The following is a 17,072-nucleotide window of genomic DNA, read 5'->3' on the forward strand; positions in this document are numbered from 1 at the left end:
ACTCCATATGCATGGCTGCCTTCTAATTTTGGGGGTAGTAAGTACGGTCCCGCTCCTGAGCTACCCTTAGCCTGATTTGTGCCTCGGCCTCTCTGCATGGTCCTGGAGGCCTTTGGCCATATTACAGGAGTTATAGGTATGATAGACATCCTTTATATTCTGGAGATACTGGCTGTATGAGGTATTTACTGGCCCAATACAGATATTCATTGTGCTGCCTTCTATTGTTACACCCGTGTTGTATTATACTAGTGTGCAGATTCACTCAGACTTCTATATGCACCTATAGTGTTTTGTGTATATTCTATCAACAATCATTCAGTATGATATATACTGCATATGTGCATTATTAGGTCCTTCATTGTTATGACTTATTATATTTTGGGTTTTCTGCACATGGGGGCAACATACTGCACAATCTATGACTCACCCATGTGCTCATATATTCTACATAGTAGGGGTGATGCAATCTGACTATATCTGTATAGCGGCCTTTATATCTTGCATCTCATATATACTTGGCACCATTACAGACAGACCAGTTTTGGGACCGGGCTTTGTGCAATATATTGTAGAGAACCTTTGCTTTATTTGCACTGTATGATTATTATATTTATCACATGAAATTGATTCCTGGCGTGTATGGTTTCCATGCCTTTGGCTTTTTAAGTGTTTTTAACCGTGATATTGTGTGTCCACACTCTAAGTGCGGAAATGTGTGTTTTCCTGTTTTTTTCTGCTTGCACTAATAAAATACTGATTTTCCATATTCTGTTGTGGTGATCCCATGCTGGTATATCCTTTTTCCCTTGTTCGTCATTATCTATTGTTTGATATACCAGGAGATCCCACGGGGTGGTGCCCTTCCCTTTTGCTTGTTAGATTCTTAATGGCCGGGTCAAACGTGCCTGACATTAAGAATCTCTGGCTTAATACTGGCTAGTAAAACAAAGCCAGTATTAACTCATGATTATCCAACAAGCCACCTGGCTCCAGGGCTGTTGGAAGAGTTGGATACAGCGCCAGATGATGGCGCTTCTATGAGAGCGCCATTTTCTGGGGCGGCTGCGGACTGCAATTCGCAGCAGAGGGGCCCAGAAACCTCAGGCTAACCTGTGCTGTGGATTCTAATCCCCAGCTGCCTAGATGTACCCGGCTGGATACAAAAATGGGGCGAAGCCTACGTCTTTTTTTTTTTTAATTATTTCATAAAATTCAAGAATTAATTAAAAAAAGGGCTTCCCTATATTTTTAGTTCCCAGCCGGGTACAAATAGGCAGCTGGGGGTTGGGGGCAGCCCGTACCTGCCTGCTGTACCTGGCTAGCATACAAAAATATGGCGAAGCCCACATAATTTTTTCAGCAAAAAACTTCTGCATACAGTCCTGGATGGAGTATATATATTTTTTTTAATTATTTATTTAAATAACTAAAAACAAAAAGGGCTTCCCTGTATTTTGATTGCCTGACATGACAGTGCTGTAAAAATAAATCTTTAAAAAAAATGACGTAGCGCTCCGCGGTATTTTTGATTCTCAGTGCAGATAAAGAAGACAGCTACGGGTTGCCACCCCATCTGCCTGGCGTTACCTTGGCTGGCTATCAAAATACAGGGAAGCCCATTAATTTTTTTTATTTAAAAAATAGTTAAAAAAAAAAAAGATGTTGGGTCCCCCGATTTCTGATAGCCAGCTAGGGTAAAGCAGACAGCTGTAGCCTGAAAACCACAGCTGGCAGCTTTACCGTGGTTGGGGATCCAATGTGGAGGTCACCCCAGGCTCTTTTTTTATAATTATTTTATAAATAATAATAATTACAAAAAAAAAGTAGGGTCCCCCCCAAATTGGATCACCAGCCAAGGTAAAGCGGACAGCTGTAGTCTGGTATTCTCAGGGTGGGAAGGTCTATAGTTATTGGGCCTTCACAGCCTAAAAATAGCAGGCCGCAGGCGCCCCAGAAGTGGCGCATGCATTAGATGCGCCACTCCTGGCGCTTCACCCCAGCTCATCCCGTACCCTGGTGCAGTGGCAAACGGGGTAATAAATGGGGTTGATACTAGTTGTAAAGTCACCTGACATCAAGCCCAGCAGTTTGTGATGTCATGGCATCTATCAGATACCCGACATCATAAACTGTCAGTACTAACGAAAAAAAAATCGACAAAAAAAATGTATTTGAAAGAAAACTCCCCAAAACATTCCCTCTTTCACAAATTTATTGTAAGAAACAAACGGGAACATATCCCCCATTTTCTAGGAGTGCAGACCCTCCATGTGAGGAGTGTGGGTGCAATGAATCTGCACCCACTCTCCCCGGGTCCACAGCAGCAGAGTCCATGTCGTAACGGTTGCTACCAAAGCTGCAATGCCCTGCTCATGAGGTAAGGACATGCCTAATCAGGAGAACTATTCTACATTTCCAAATATTGGTATGATATTATTGCTATTCCACCTACTATATATTGGGGATAGGATCTTGGAGATGGAATACCCCTTTAAGGTCAGTTATCCAGCTGAATGAATACTAAACAACAGAGCTCGCTATTTAGATGTGTTTTCTTGTGGCGTATAATGGACTCTCATGTTTGGTAGTCATTCAGCAGGGCAACTATAAAATCAAATGCCTCCATTTGGAAATGTAGTATATAGCTCTCCTGATCAACTATGTTCCTTACCTCATGAGCAGGGCATTGCAGTAATAATATTAATTCATTCATTTATTTAGCACTATTACTTCCATAGCGCTTTGCATACATTGCGAACACTGTCCCCTTTGGGGCTCACAATCTAAATTCCCTATCTGTATGTCTTTGGAGTGTGGGAGGAAACCGGAGGAAACCCATGCAAACACGGGGAGAACATACAAACTCCTTGCAGATGGTGTTCTTGGTGGGAATTGAACCCAGGACTTCAGCGCTGCAAGACTGCAGTGCTAACCACTGAGCCACCGTGCCGCCCATTTAGCTTACAGATGCATAACCACCACTCACTGTGTCTGAACACAGGAACTTGAGCTGACAGCCGCTCTGTGCATGCGGCAGTGTCTATTGTGAAGGGGAGGGCCGCGGGGGATCAACGCTGCACAGGTACCGTGGGACACCGGGGAACACTGGTGGGGTCATAGGGGGTGACCTGGCAGGGTCAGGGGAGGAGTTTTCTGTCGCATGTGTCATGGCACATGCGACAGAAATCAGAGGAGTAGGGTGAATGCGGCCGGCGCGCTGCTGTGCGTGCGGCCATCTTGGATTTCTGGGAGGGCATCAGGGGGGGCATTTTGGCGACATCGGGGGACCGGAGGGGACCGGGTAGGAGATTTATCATGTTTGTTCATGCCAGATGGGAGATAAATAATTTTTTACCGACACTGTAATTTACTGTAACGTGATCATCGGTGTACGGTGTATACCTGTGATCACGTGTGCGGGGACCGGAAAAACCGTCCTGAATCAGGATCTCCAGGGTCTCAGCTAGCCCTGAAACCCCGGAGATTTTCTGACGCTGGGGGGCGCTATTCACTTATTTCTACCTGCTGTTTATAAACAATAGAAAAGAGGGGCGTGCACACTAATTTGAGGATGAGGTGCTAGTGAATGGGAGAATCCCTTTGGTATACATATAGAAGTACACTGCACACTCAATGAAGTGAATAATGTATTAATTTATTGAAAATTCAAAAAAGCCATGCAAAGGAAAATGAACTAAAGACAGAAAATTGCTCTGACGTTGCGGCCACAGGCCTTGTTCACAGAGTCTGCTGTAGAAAATAGAATACAAACAAATCAAATTAATTCAAACAAATAGTTTTTTTGCTACTTGGCGAAATTGTAAGAAGGTGAACAAAAATATCGCGGGGGATATTAGAAAAATATACATATATACAAACATACATATATATATACACATATACACATACACGTACAATGCACATACATACATATAAACAAGTAGAACATGTCTAGAGTACAATGAGTTGAAATTACAGATTATGTCTGCCATAGACAAATTAACAGGTATACTGAAATGGGAAAAAGGCATTGGAGAGTGGAAAAAGGGGGGTAGAATGACTGGTATCAGCATAAAGTGTAGGAAGAAAAATAGTAGTGAGGAATAGAGTGTTGGAATAAACCAGGTATACTACCTGTCACTAATAGTTCTGTATTCCAGGGAGAATGCTAAAAAGATAAGAATATAGGTATATATATATGTGGAACCAGAGATATATAAACATTGAGGTAGAGATGAAAATAGAAGAGTTACCTGTATCAATATATTAGTAGAGATTGCATATATGGTATGAATGGGGTATCAGGAACGCCTAGGATATATTCTCTATACATGAAATAAGAATAAGAAAATCAGCCCAATATATGCATAGGATAGGAAAGTCTAAAAGATGTGATCTTACCCGAGCCTGTGTGGACGCCGGCACTCACATGCCTTGGCTGTATGGAATGGCTGCTGACAGCTGTGTTATGGCGCTTTAAATGCAGAGACAGATGGGATGGGACTGACGTCCCGGATCCACGTGGTTCGCCCCCATATGGTCGAGTCATTAGTGACCCGCGCATGCGTGGTGGCAGGGGATTAGAGGGAGAGGTGACCTAACGCGCCTGCGCGGTCAATACCCCCCTGTATTGAAGTGTGTCATATCACGGGAGAGGAGTTGACGTTGCACGCAGGCGCAAACAACACCTCCTCAAAGCCCGAACAGGAGAGGGTGTAAACGGGTAGGAGGGATCGGGTCGTGACGTCACCGCGCGAGCGGTCCTCACGACCGCCCCTGTTTTGCAAAGACAGCAGGTTGCCATGGAGTGAACCTGACGCCGCGCGCCTGCGCGATCGTCAGTGAGAGATTCAACAGGGTATTATCTCGAGCTGTCAGGGCCTAAGGAAGTGTTAGACCGTAGGAATGGTGGCAAAGTGTCATCATATCACACCCGGCCAGATGAGGCCTAGAGAATAGAAAAAGGGAAAGGAACCTAATGTAAATATAAGACATAAAGTAGCCGTACAGCCTGTACTAAGAGAATTAAGAATCGAAAAGGTAGAAGAAGAGAGGATGAAAAGAGAAGGAAAGAAGAGAGGAAAAAAGGGGGAAGAGAGGAGAAGAAGTGCAAAGTGCCGTACCAGTCTTACCCATCTGGACGGGATTTGGGAAGGGGAAGAGGAGTAGAGGAGTGAGGATCCATTTTATTGTAGATCATATATTCATGTCTGTTAGAAAAAATAAACAAAATGTTAGACCTCAATTACATAGACCATTCAATTTCCCTATTCAGACCAAACGGAGTTAATGTGTGCAGAGTATAAATCCAATAACTCTCTCTGTGTTTCAACAGTTGTATATGGTTCCCACCCCGTCTTGGGCGTTCTATTTTTTCTAAAACTTGGAATCTCAATTGAGAAACGGAATGTCGAGCTTCTTTGAAGTGATGTGGAATTGGGAGCCAAGTTTTATTGCAACGTATTGTAGATTTATGACTGGCAATCCTATCCCGCACATGCTGTGTGGTTTCGCCTACGTATAACAAACCGCATGGGCACTTAACTACATATATAACGAAGTTAGAGTCACAGGTATAAAAATCTTTAATTGGGTAGGATTTGCCAGTTCTGGGGTGGGTCACAGAGCTGCCTTTGATAACATTGGAGCAGGCCGCACAGCTGAGGCAGGGAAAAGTCCCTGTACGTTTCGGGCCTAGAAAGGTTTGAACTGGATTGCGGTGAATTGTGCCTACATCCGCTCTAATTAAGCGATCACGTAAATTAGGGGATCTTTTCATACACATAAGAGGTGGTGGAACCTTGTAAATTGTGATCTTGGTAAACTAGTTTTTATGGCCTTCGGGTGGCAGCTGTTGAAAGAGAGTAATCCATTACAGTCAGTCGGTTTAGTATAGATGTCAGAACTTAATGTGCCTAATTGATTTTTTGAAATTCTGGTGTCCAGGAAGACTACCTCTGTGTGGCTAAAGGTATGAGTAAAAGTTAGTTCCTCTCTGATGGAACTAAGGTCACTGATGAAGGTTTCTAGGATAGTTGTGTCGTTACATCGTCAATGTAATGATACCAGCAAATAATATTGTCAAAAAGAGGGTGGAGGTATACATGTGATGTCTCAAAGGCATTCATGTATAGATTGGCATACGCAGGGGCCACGTTTAACCCCATCGCGGTTCCACGAATTTGAAGGAAATATTCATCCCCAACTGACTGTAATGGATTACTCTCTTTCAACAGCTGCCACCCGAAGGCCATAACAACTAGTTTACCAAGATCACAATTTACAAGGGTACGCCGAATTGTCAAGGATAAGGAGGTCCTACCTCTGCGCTAAAATGCCATGTCACAAAAATTCCAAGAGCGTAATTATCCTCTTACGCTCTTGAAACAAGAGAAAGAACGAGCCCTCTACTATAGCGATCCAGCTACGGAATCCAAATCACAATCTCAACGAATTCCATTTGTACACAAATATCACCCTATAGTATCTAAAGTACAACATATCATTAAAAAACATTGGCCTCTTCTACAAAAAGCACATCCAGAGATTGATCCTTTTGTTCCACCACCTCTTATGTGTATGAAAAGATCCCCTAATTTACGTGATCGCTTAATTAGAGCGGATGTAGGCCCGATTCACCGCAATCCAGTTCAAACCTTTCTAGGCCCGAAACGGGCAGGGACTTTTCCCTGCCTCAGCTGTGCGGCCTGCCACAATGTTATCAAAGGCAGCACTGTGACCCACCCCAGAACTGGCAAATCCTACCCAATTAAAGATTTTTATATCTGTGACTCTAACTTCGTTATATATGTAGTTAAGTGCCCATGCGGTTTGTTATATGTAGGTGAAACCACACAGCATGTGCGGGATAGGATTGCCAGTCATAAATCTACAATACGTTGCAATAAAACTTGGCTCCCAATTCCACATCACTTCAAAGAAGCTTGACATTCAGTTTCTCAATTTAGATTCCAAGTTTTAGAAAAAATAGAACGCCCAAGACGGGGTGGGAACCACATACAACTGTTGAAACACAGAGAGAGTTATTGGATTTATACTCTGCACACATTAACTCCGTTTGGTTTGAATAGGGAAATTGAATGGTCTATGTAATTGAGGTCTAACATTTTGTTTATTTTTTCTAACAGACATGAATATATGATCTACAATAAAATGGATCCTCACTCCTCTACTCCTCTTCCCCTTCCCAAATCCCGTCCAGATGGGTAAGACTGGTACGGCACTTTGCACTTCTTCTCCTCTCTTCCCCCTTTTTTCCTCTCTTCTTTCCTTCTCTTTTCATCCTCTCTTCTTCTACCTTTTCGATTCTTAATTCTCTTAGTACAGGCTGTACGGCTACTTTATGTCTTATATTTACATTAGGTTCCTTTCCCTTTTTCTATTCTCTAGGCCTCATCTGGCCGGGTGTGATATGATGACACTTTGCCACCATTCCTACGGTCTAACACTTCCTTAGGCCCTGACAGCTCGAGATAATACCCTGTTGAATCTCTCACTGACGATCGCGCAGGCGCGCGGCGTCAGGTTCACTCCATGGCAACCTGCTGTCTTTGCAAAACAGGGGCGGTCGTGAGGACCGCTCGCGCGGTGACGTCACGACCCGATCCCTCCTACCCGTTTACACCCTCTCCTGTTCGGGCTTTGAGGAGGTGTTGTTTGCGCCTGCGTGCAACATCACCTCCTCTCCCGTGATATGACACACTTCAATACAGGGGGGTATTGACCACGCAGGCGCGTTAGGTCACCTCTCCCCCTAATCCCCTGCCACCACGCATGCGCGGGTCGCTAATGACTCGACCATATGGGGGCGAACCACGTGGATCCGGGACGTCCGTCCCATCCCATCTGTCTCTGCATTTAAAGCGCCATAACACAGCTGTCAGCAGCCGTTCCATACAGCCAAGGCACGTGAGTGCCGGCGTCCACACAGGCTCGGGTAAGATCACATCTTTTAGACTTTCCTATCCTATGCATATACTGGGCTGATTTTCTTATTCTTATTTCATGTATAGAGAATATATCCTAGGCGTTCCTGATACCCCATTCATACCATATATGCAATCTCTACTAATATATTGATACAGGTAACTCTTCTATTTTCATCTCTACCTCAAAGTTTATATATCTCTGGTTCCACATATATATATATATACCTATATTCTTATCTTTTTAGCATTCTCCCTGGTATACAGAACTATTAGTGACAGGTAGTATACCTGGTTTATTCCAACACTCTATTCCTCACTACTATTTTTCTTCCTACACTTTATGCTGATACCAGTCATTCTACCCCCCTTTTTCCACTCTCCAATGCCTTTTTCCCATTTCAGTATACCTGTTAATTTGTCTATGGCAGACATAATCTGTAATTTCAACTCATTGTACTCTAGACATGTTCTACTTGTTTATATGTATGTATGTGCATTGTACGTGTATGTGTATATGTGTATATATATATGTATATATATATATATATATATATATATATATATATATGTATGTTTGTATATATGTAAATTTTTCTAATATCCCCCGCGATATTTTTGTTCACCTTCTTACAATTTCGCCAAGTAGCAAAAAAACTATTTGTTTGAATTAGTTTGATTTGTTTGTATTCTATTTTCTACAGCAGACTCTGTGAACAAGGCCTGTGGCCGCAACGTCAGAGCAATTTTCTGTCTTTAGTTCATTTTCCTTTGCATGGCTTTTTTGAATTTTCAATAAATTAATACATTATTCACTTCATTGAGTTTGCAGTGTACTTCTATATGCTGTTTATAAACGGCAGATCAGAATAAAGTCTACTTTACACACTGCGATATCGGTCCCGATATCGCTAGCATGGGTACCCGTCCCCATCTGTTGTGCGACACAGGCAAATCGCTGCCCGTGAAAAGATCATTAGATCTCTGTATTGTCTGCTCTCATATATTTATACATTGTAATAGGATCGTCCCTAAGGCCCCCTTCACATGCACGTGCCTCCGGTACGTGCTAGGTCCGTTCCCGCATGTACCGGAGACACGGGCACACATATAGCCATTAAAATCAATGGGTATATGTACACGCACTTGTTCAGCATTTGCCCGTGCCTCCGTGTGGAGCATACGCGAGCCCGTGTGTTCCATACGGGGGCATGTCCGTTTTTCTCCGGCAGCACGGGTGTCACTCAGACCACACACGTACCACACGGATGTAGTGTGGATTCGGGCCCAAGTGACATGCGCACGAGAAAGACACGTGTCATTGTTAAAATAAAAAAACACATACTCAACCTCACCAGCCCTGCAGTCTCTGCCGCGGCTGTCACCTGCATCCGACCCCCAGTGAATTTGAACAACGCATCTTCTTCAGTAAGGGCCGGAAGCAGCATCAGCGGGGCGTGGCCTGTGCCGGACACTGTCATTCAGAACCACAGACAGCTCCGGCAGAAACAGGTAAGTAGGGACTATCCGTTCTCCGTGTCTTATTACGTATAACACACAGAGAACACGAATGTGCCACAAACACGGCACACGGGGAGCAAGCCACCCCTTTAATACGTACGTGAAAAAACGGTTCGTTTTTTTCACATGCGTGTGAAGGGGGCCTAAGCCTAAGTTTTTTCGAAGCTGAATAACCCCAAGTTTAATAATTTGTCGTGATGTTGCATTCCATCCATTCTTTTAGCCCCTTCATCACTGGGCGATTTTCCATTTTTGTTTTTTGCTTCCCTTCTTTCAAGAGCCGTAACTTTTATATTTTTCTGGCAATCTTGCCATAGAGAGGGCCTGTTTTTTTGTGGGATGCGTTGTACTTTTAAATGAAACAATACGTTTTACCCCATAGTGTACTGAAAAATGGCAAAACAAATTCCAAGTGCAGAAAAATTGAAAACAAAACTGCGATTGCATAATGGTTTTTTAGGATATTTTATTCACAGTGTTCACTATATAGAAAAACTGTTGTGTCGGTGTGATGCCTCAGGTCGGTACGAGTTTGTAGACACCAAACGTGTTCAGGTTTACTTTTATCTAAAGGGTTAAAAAAAAATCAGAAGTTTGTTCAAAAAGGCACACTTTTTGTGCCATTTTCCACAAGCCGTAACGTTCTCATTTTTCGGGATATGGAGCTCAGTGATGGCTTATTTTTTGTGTCTCAAGCTGATGTTTTTAATGGTATAACCTTTGCGCAGATGCTACATTTTGTTCGCCTATTATTGTATTTTGACCCAAAATTTACAACAACCTAAAAACGCAATTTTGGCGTTTGGAATTTTATTGCCCCTACGCCATTTACCGATCAGGTTAATTGATTTTATATTTTGATAGATTGGGCATTTGTGAACTCGGCGATGCCAAACCTGTGTATATTTTTTTATTTTTTTAACCCTTTATTTTTCAATGGAGCGAATGGGGGTGATTTGAACTTTTAGGCTTTTTATGTTTTAAATTTTTTTTAAACTTTTTTTTTACTTTTTTTTTTACTAGTCCCCCTAGGGGGCTATAAGGATAAGCAGTCTGATCGCTCATTCATTTCTGCAGATCACATGACCCTGTGCTACCATGGCAACAATCTGCTCATCGTGATCACGTTACAGGGCTTCCGATGGCGGCGGGTAAATGCGAGTTACCCGCTCCAAACATTTAAATCACGCTGTCACATTTTGACACAATTTAAGTGGTTAACAGGGGTGGCTGGATCGCGTCTGCAAGGCACATATGTCACCTGTTCAGATCAACTGACATGTGTGGGGGTAGCCGCAGACTCACCGCAGCAGTTGGTGGTGATTCCCCCCTCATGATTTAGGATGTACCGGTACGTCCTCAGTCGTCAAGGGGTTAATAACCTTGCATGCTCTTCTCTGCACCCTCTCTAGTTCTGCTATGTCCTTTTTTGATACACTGGAGACCAAAATTGTACACAGTATTCTAAGTATGGTCGCACTAGTGAGATATATAGAGGCAAAATGATGTTCTCATCATAAGCATCTATGCCTTTTTTATCGTAACCCTTGATTTTATTAGCCTTGGCAGCAGCTGCCTGACACTAGTCACTAAAGTTGAGTTTGCTGTCTACCCATACAGCCAAGTCATTTTCAGTGACAGTTTTACCCAGTGTTTTACAATATAGTACATAATTATATATTTTATTTCTATTACCCGAGTGCAAAACCTTACATTTATCTAGAAAATTTACCTACATTAAATTTCAATTGTCATTTCTCATCTTAAGCCTCCAGCTTACATAAATCATTCTATAATATTAAATTATTCACCTTTGTGTTGATCACAGGCAGAATTTACATTTATCTGTAAATATTAAAATTCTACTGTGTAGCCCTCTACATGATCATTAATAAATGTGTTAAAAAGAAGAGAGCCCCATGCTGACCCCTGTCATACCCCACTGTTAACTGTGTCCCAATCCGAGTGTATTCCATTATTAACCATCCTTTCTTTTGCCATCATTGATCCAGTTGTTATCCTAGTTACACATATTTTCACCTAGTCCCATTATTCTCATATTATGTACTTTTGTGTGGCACCATATCAAACGCCTTTCAAAAAAACATATAGAAAACATCCATTGTATTTTCCTGGTCCAGTCTGTAATTTGTCTCATCATAGAAGCTGATCAGATTAGTTTAAAAAGACTGAACTCTCATAAAGCCATGTTAATAATGGGTCATGAGGCTATTCCTTATGAGATATCCAGGATTCTATTGCTTAGAAAATCATCAAGGATTTTAACCGCAATAGAGAGTAAACTTACTGGTCTCTAACTTGCAGGTTCAGATATTGTCTCCTTTTTGAGTATTAGCACAATATTTGCTTTGCACCAGTCCTGTGGTACAGACACAGTTATTATGGAATCTGCAAATATTACCAATACCGCTCTGTCTATCATGGTACTTTATTGCTGCAGTGCTTGGGGGTGTATTCCATTGGGGCCGGGGGATTTATCTACTTCATTGATTTTGAGGCTACACCATACTTCCTGCTGTGTTAAGCAGCTGACATTAATTTACAGTATCCTTGATCATGTCATTGTCATGGGATTTTCGTGTGTAAAACACTGTAGAGAAAAAAATGGGTTTAACAGATTGGACTTTTCCTCCTTCTCTTCCCCATTTCAGCCAGACTATTTTTGAGAGGGCTAACACTATCATTTTTGGTTTCCTACTGTTTCTTTATTCACACATTGATTGACACATATCCTATGGGCCTCGTTTAAAAGAAATCTGTCACCACCATTCTGACCTTTTTAAACTGTTAATATGCTGAAAATAGCCATACCTTTATGTCTCATATAAGAAGCCTTGTTGTGGAAAAATCATCTTTTATCACTTTATGTAAATGAGCTCTTCCAGGCTATGGGGCGGATGCTGCCTGGAAGATAACTCCACCTCCAGTGCTTATTTTAAATAAAAAGAGGTGTTATCAGTAGAGATGAGCGAACCGGTCGCGGTTCGGCTCGAAGTCGGTTCGCCGAACGGGGGTCCCGTTCGAGTTCGGTTCGTCGAACGTTCGACGAACCGAACTAGAACCAATAGGCTATAATGGGAGGAAATCACAAACACATAAAAATGCATGATAAATGTACGCAAACAGTTAATAAACATTGCCATAACACTTACCGGTCCCCGCGATCCCTCCTGCACTCTGTCTCCTGCCGCTATTCCATCCGATGATCGCTGAATCCTCCCGGTGACCGGCACTGCCAGCAGAGAAGCAGGACCTATCGTGACGTCAAAATAGCCATGTGACCAGTCACGTGGCTATTATCTCATTGGCTACACACTGGTCACATGACTATGACACGTCATGTAGGACCTGCGAGTGCATCTCTCCGGTACATGGTGCACATTTGTGTATCGCCGTGTACCAGCGATATGCTCTAGCACACGGTTGACTCCCCGTTCCGTTAGGGACCGGCTGACACAGCCGGTCATTAACGGAGATCACCGTTGCCATAGCAACGCAGTTAGCGGTGATGTCACCGCTAACCGCGGCTCCGGGAGCACCGTTGCTATGGTAACGCGTCTGTCAGCGTTACCGCTGTTACCGCTAGCAGCACTGATCACTCACGGAGTGAAGGCTGCACGCTGCTTCCCAATTGTAGTGAGGATTGTAGTGAGGATGAGGTGCCCCAGCCCATGATGGGCTGGTGCACCTCATCCTCACTACAATCGTCACTACTACTACACTAGTGAGGATTGTAGTGAGGATGAGGTGCCCCAGCCCATCAAGTAATGGGCTGGGGCACCTCATCCTCACTAGAGATGAGCGAACTGGTCCCGGTTCGGCTCGAGGTCGGTTCGCCGAACGGAGGTCCCGTTCGAGTTCGGCTCGTCGAACGTTCGACGAACCGAACTCGAACTGCATAGGAAACAATGGCAGGCAATCACAAACACATAAAAACACCTAGAAAACACCCTCAAAGGTGTCCAAAAGGTGACAAACAACTCACAACACAACACAAACACATGGGAAAGTGACAAGGACATATACTCATGCGAAAACAAAACAGCTGGACAAGGAAAAAGAAGAGGACACACAGATATAGGCATGGCACGCCCTTCTAAAATCATGTAAAACACCGCAAGGTGACTCCAAGCGTAGTCTCCCTTTTTTTCCAAAAATTGGGCCCCACACACACCCACCCATTCAGTGGCAGCACTTGTGCCCTAGTTGTACACTTCACAGCTAGATTTGCATCAAGCACATTCAAAAATACGCCATACTTAACCGTCCCCAGGATGACACTGGGGTAGGTAGCAAAGTCTTTCCTGATCCCAGCTCTGTTCATCTTGGCTTCTTTTAAAAACACATCAAGCAAGGGTTACTCCAAGCGGAGCCTCCCTTTATTCCAAAAATTGTGCCCCACACACACCCACCCATTCAGTGGCAGCACTTGTGCCCTAGTTGTACACTTCACAGCTAGATTTGCATCAAGCACATTCCAAAATACGCCATTCTTATCCGTCCCCAGGATGACACCGGGGTAGGTAGCAAAGTCTTTCCTGATCCCAGCTCTGTTCATCTTGGCTACTTTTAAAAACACATCAAGCAAGGGTTACTCCAAGCGGAGCCTCCCTTTTTTCCAAAAATTGTGCCCCACACACACCCACCCATTCAGTGGCAGCACTTGTGCCCTAGTTGTACACTTCACAGCTAGATTTGCATCAAGCACATTCCAAAATACGCCATTCTTATCCGTCCCCAGGATGACACCGGGGTAGGTAGCAAAGTCTTTCCTGATCCCAGCTCTGTTCATCTTGGCTACTTTTAAAAACACATCAAGCAAGGGTTACTCCAAGCGGAGCCTCCCTTTTTTCCAAAAATTGTGCCCCACACACACCCACCCATTCAGTGGCAGCACTTGTGCCCTAGTTGTACACTTCACAGCTAGATTTGCATCAAGCACATTCCAAAATACGCCATTCTTATCCGTCCCCAGGATGACACCGGGGTAGGTAGCAAAGTCTTTCCTGATCCCAGCTCTGTTCATCTTGGCTTCTTTTAAAAACACATCAAGCAAGGGTTACTCCAAGCGGAGCCTCCCTTTTTTTTCAAAAATTGTGCCCCACACACACCCACCCATTCAGTGGCAGCACTTGTGCCCTAGTTGTACACTTCACAGCTAGATTTGCATCAAGCACATTCCAAAATACGCCATTCTTATCCGTCCCCAGGATGACACCGGGGTAGGTAGCAAAGTCTTTCCTGATCCCAGCTCTGTTCATCTTGGATCATTTTTAAAAAACACAGCAAACAAGGGTTACTCCAAGCGGAGTCTCCCTTTTTTCCAAAAATTGGGCACACAGACACCCCATCAGTGGCAGCACTTGTGCCCTAGTTGCAAACAGGATGTTTTGATTTGCATCAAGCACATTCAAAAATACGCCATAATTAACCGTCCCCAGCATGACACCGGGGTAGGTAGATAAAGTCTTTGCTGAACCATGACTTGTTCATCTTGGCTCCTTTTAAAAACAATGTAAGCAAGGGTTACTCCAAGCGGAGTCTCCCTTTTTTCAAAAAATTGGGCCACACAGACACCACATCAGTGGCAGCACTTGTGCCCTAGTTGCAAACAGGATGTTTTGATTTTCATCAAGCACATTCAAAAATACGCCATAATTAACCGTCCCCAGCATGACACCGGGGTAGGTAGATAAAGTCTTTGCTGAACCATGACTTGTTCATCTTGGCTCCTTTTAAAAACAAAGTAAGCAAGGGTTACTCCAAGCGGAGTATCCCTTTTTTCAAAAAATTGGGCCACACAGACACCCCATCAGTGGCAGCACTTGTGCCCTAGTTGCAAACAGGATGTTTTGATTTGCATCAAGCACATTCAAAAATACGCCATAATTAACCGTCCCCAGCATGACACCGGGGTAGGTAGATAAAGTCTTTGCTGAACCATGACTTGTTCATCTTGGCTCCTTTTAAAAACAATGTAAGCAAGGGTTACTCCAAGCGGAGCCTCCCTTTTTTCCAAAAATTGTGCCCCACACACACCCACTCATTCAGTGGCAGCACTTGTGCCCTAGTTGTACACTTTACAGCTAGATTTGCATCAAGCACATTCCAAAATACGCCATTCTTATCCGTTCCCAGGATGACACCGGGGTAGGTAGCAAAGTCTTTCCTGATCCCAGCTCTGTTCATCTTGGCTTCTTTTAAAAACAATGTAAGCAAGGGTTACTCCAAGCGGAGCCTCCCTTTTTTCCAAAAATTGTGCCCCACACACACCCACCCATTCAGTGGCAGCACTTGTGCCCTAGTTGTACACTTCACAGCTAGATTTGCATCAAGCACATTCCAAATCCACAAGCATTTACTCTCCCCAGGATGACACAGGGGTTGTAAATTCCTTCTGGATCCATGACTTGTTCATTTTGATGAACGTCAGTCTGTCCATATTGTCACTGGACAGACGCGTGCGCTTATCTGTCAGCACACACCCAGCAGCACTGAAGACACGTTCAAAGACAACGCTGGCAGCTGGACACGACAAAATCTCCAAGGCGTAACTGGATAGCTCTGGCCATTTTTCTAGATTTGAAGCCCAAAATGAGCAAGGCTCCATTTGCAAAGTCATGGCATCGATGTTCATTTGTAGATACTCCTGTATCATCCTCTCCAGCCGTTGACTATGTGTCAGACTTGTTGTCTCTGGTGGCCTTGCAAAGGAGGGTCTTAAAAAATTATGAAAAGATTCCATAAAATTGCTGTTACCAGCACCAGATACAGTCCTACTGGTACGTGTAGACTGTTGAAGATGACGAGACCGTCCCATGTTTGTCAAGTTACAACTGGGAGATTCACTCCCTGCACCTGCACGGTTGTTTGGTGGAAAGGCGGATCTAAGATCGAGTAACAGCTTATGCTGATACTCCTGCATACGTGCGTCCCTTTCTATGGCTGGAATTATGTCACAAAATTTGGACTTGTACCGGGGATCTAATAGTGTGGCAAGCCAGTAGTCATCATCACTTCTAATTTTGACAATACGAGGGTCATGTTGGAGGTAGTGCAACAAGAAGGCACTCATGTGTCTTGTGCAGCCATGCGGACCAAGTCCACGCTGTGTTTGTGGCATAGAGGTGCTAACCGTTCTTTCTTCCTCTGACATCTCCCCCCAACCTCTTTCAACTGAAATTTGACCAAGGTCTCCCTCATCTGCTGAGTCTTCCATGTCCATGGACAGTTCGTCCTCCATTTCTTCATGTCCTCCTGCACCTTCCTCAACATCTCGCCTGCTACCATGCGCCCTTGTTGATCCCTGTCCCCCATGGTCCCATGCCTGGCGCCTTGGTGATGATGAACGTCTGGACCTTGGTGATGTTGTTGTGTCTTGCGCATATGAATCCTCCTGTAGTTCATCCCCTTCCTGTTGTCCCACCCCCTGACTCCGAATAGTGTTTAGCGTGTGCTCCAGCATGTAAATGACTGGAATCGTCATGCTGATAATGGCATTGTCAGCGCTAAACATATTCGTCGCCATGTCGAAACTGTGCAGAAGGGTGCATAGGTCCTTGATCTGAGACCACTCCATCA

Source organism: Anomaloglossus baeobatrachus, chromosome 1 (assembly GCF_048569485.1).
Source record: "Anomaloglossus baeobatrachus isolate aAnoBae1 chromosome 1, aAnoBae1.hap1, whole genome shotgun sequence".
Taxonomy (NCBI): domain Eukaryota; kingdom Metazoa; phylum Chordata; class Amphibia; order Anura; family Aromobatidae; genus Anomaloglossus; species Anomaloglossus baeobatrachus.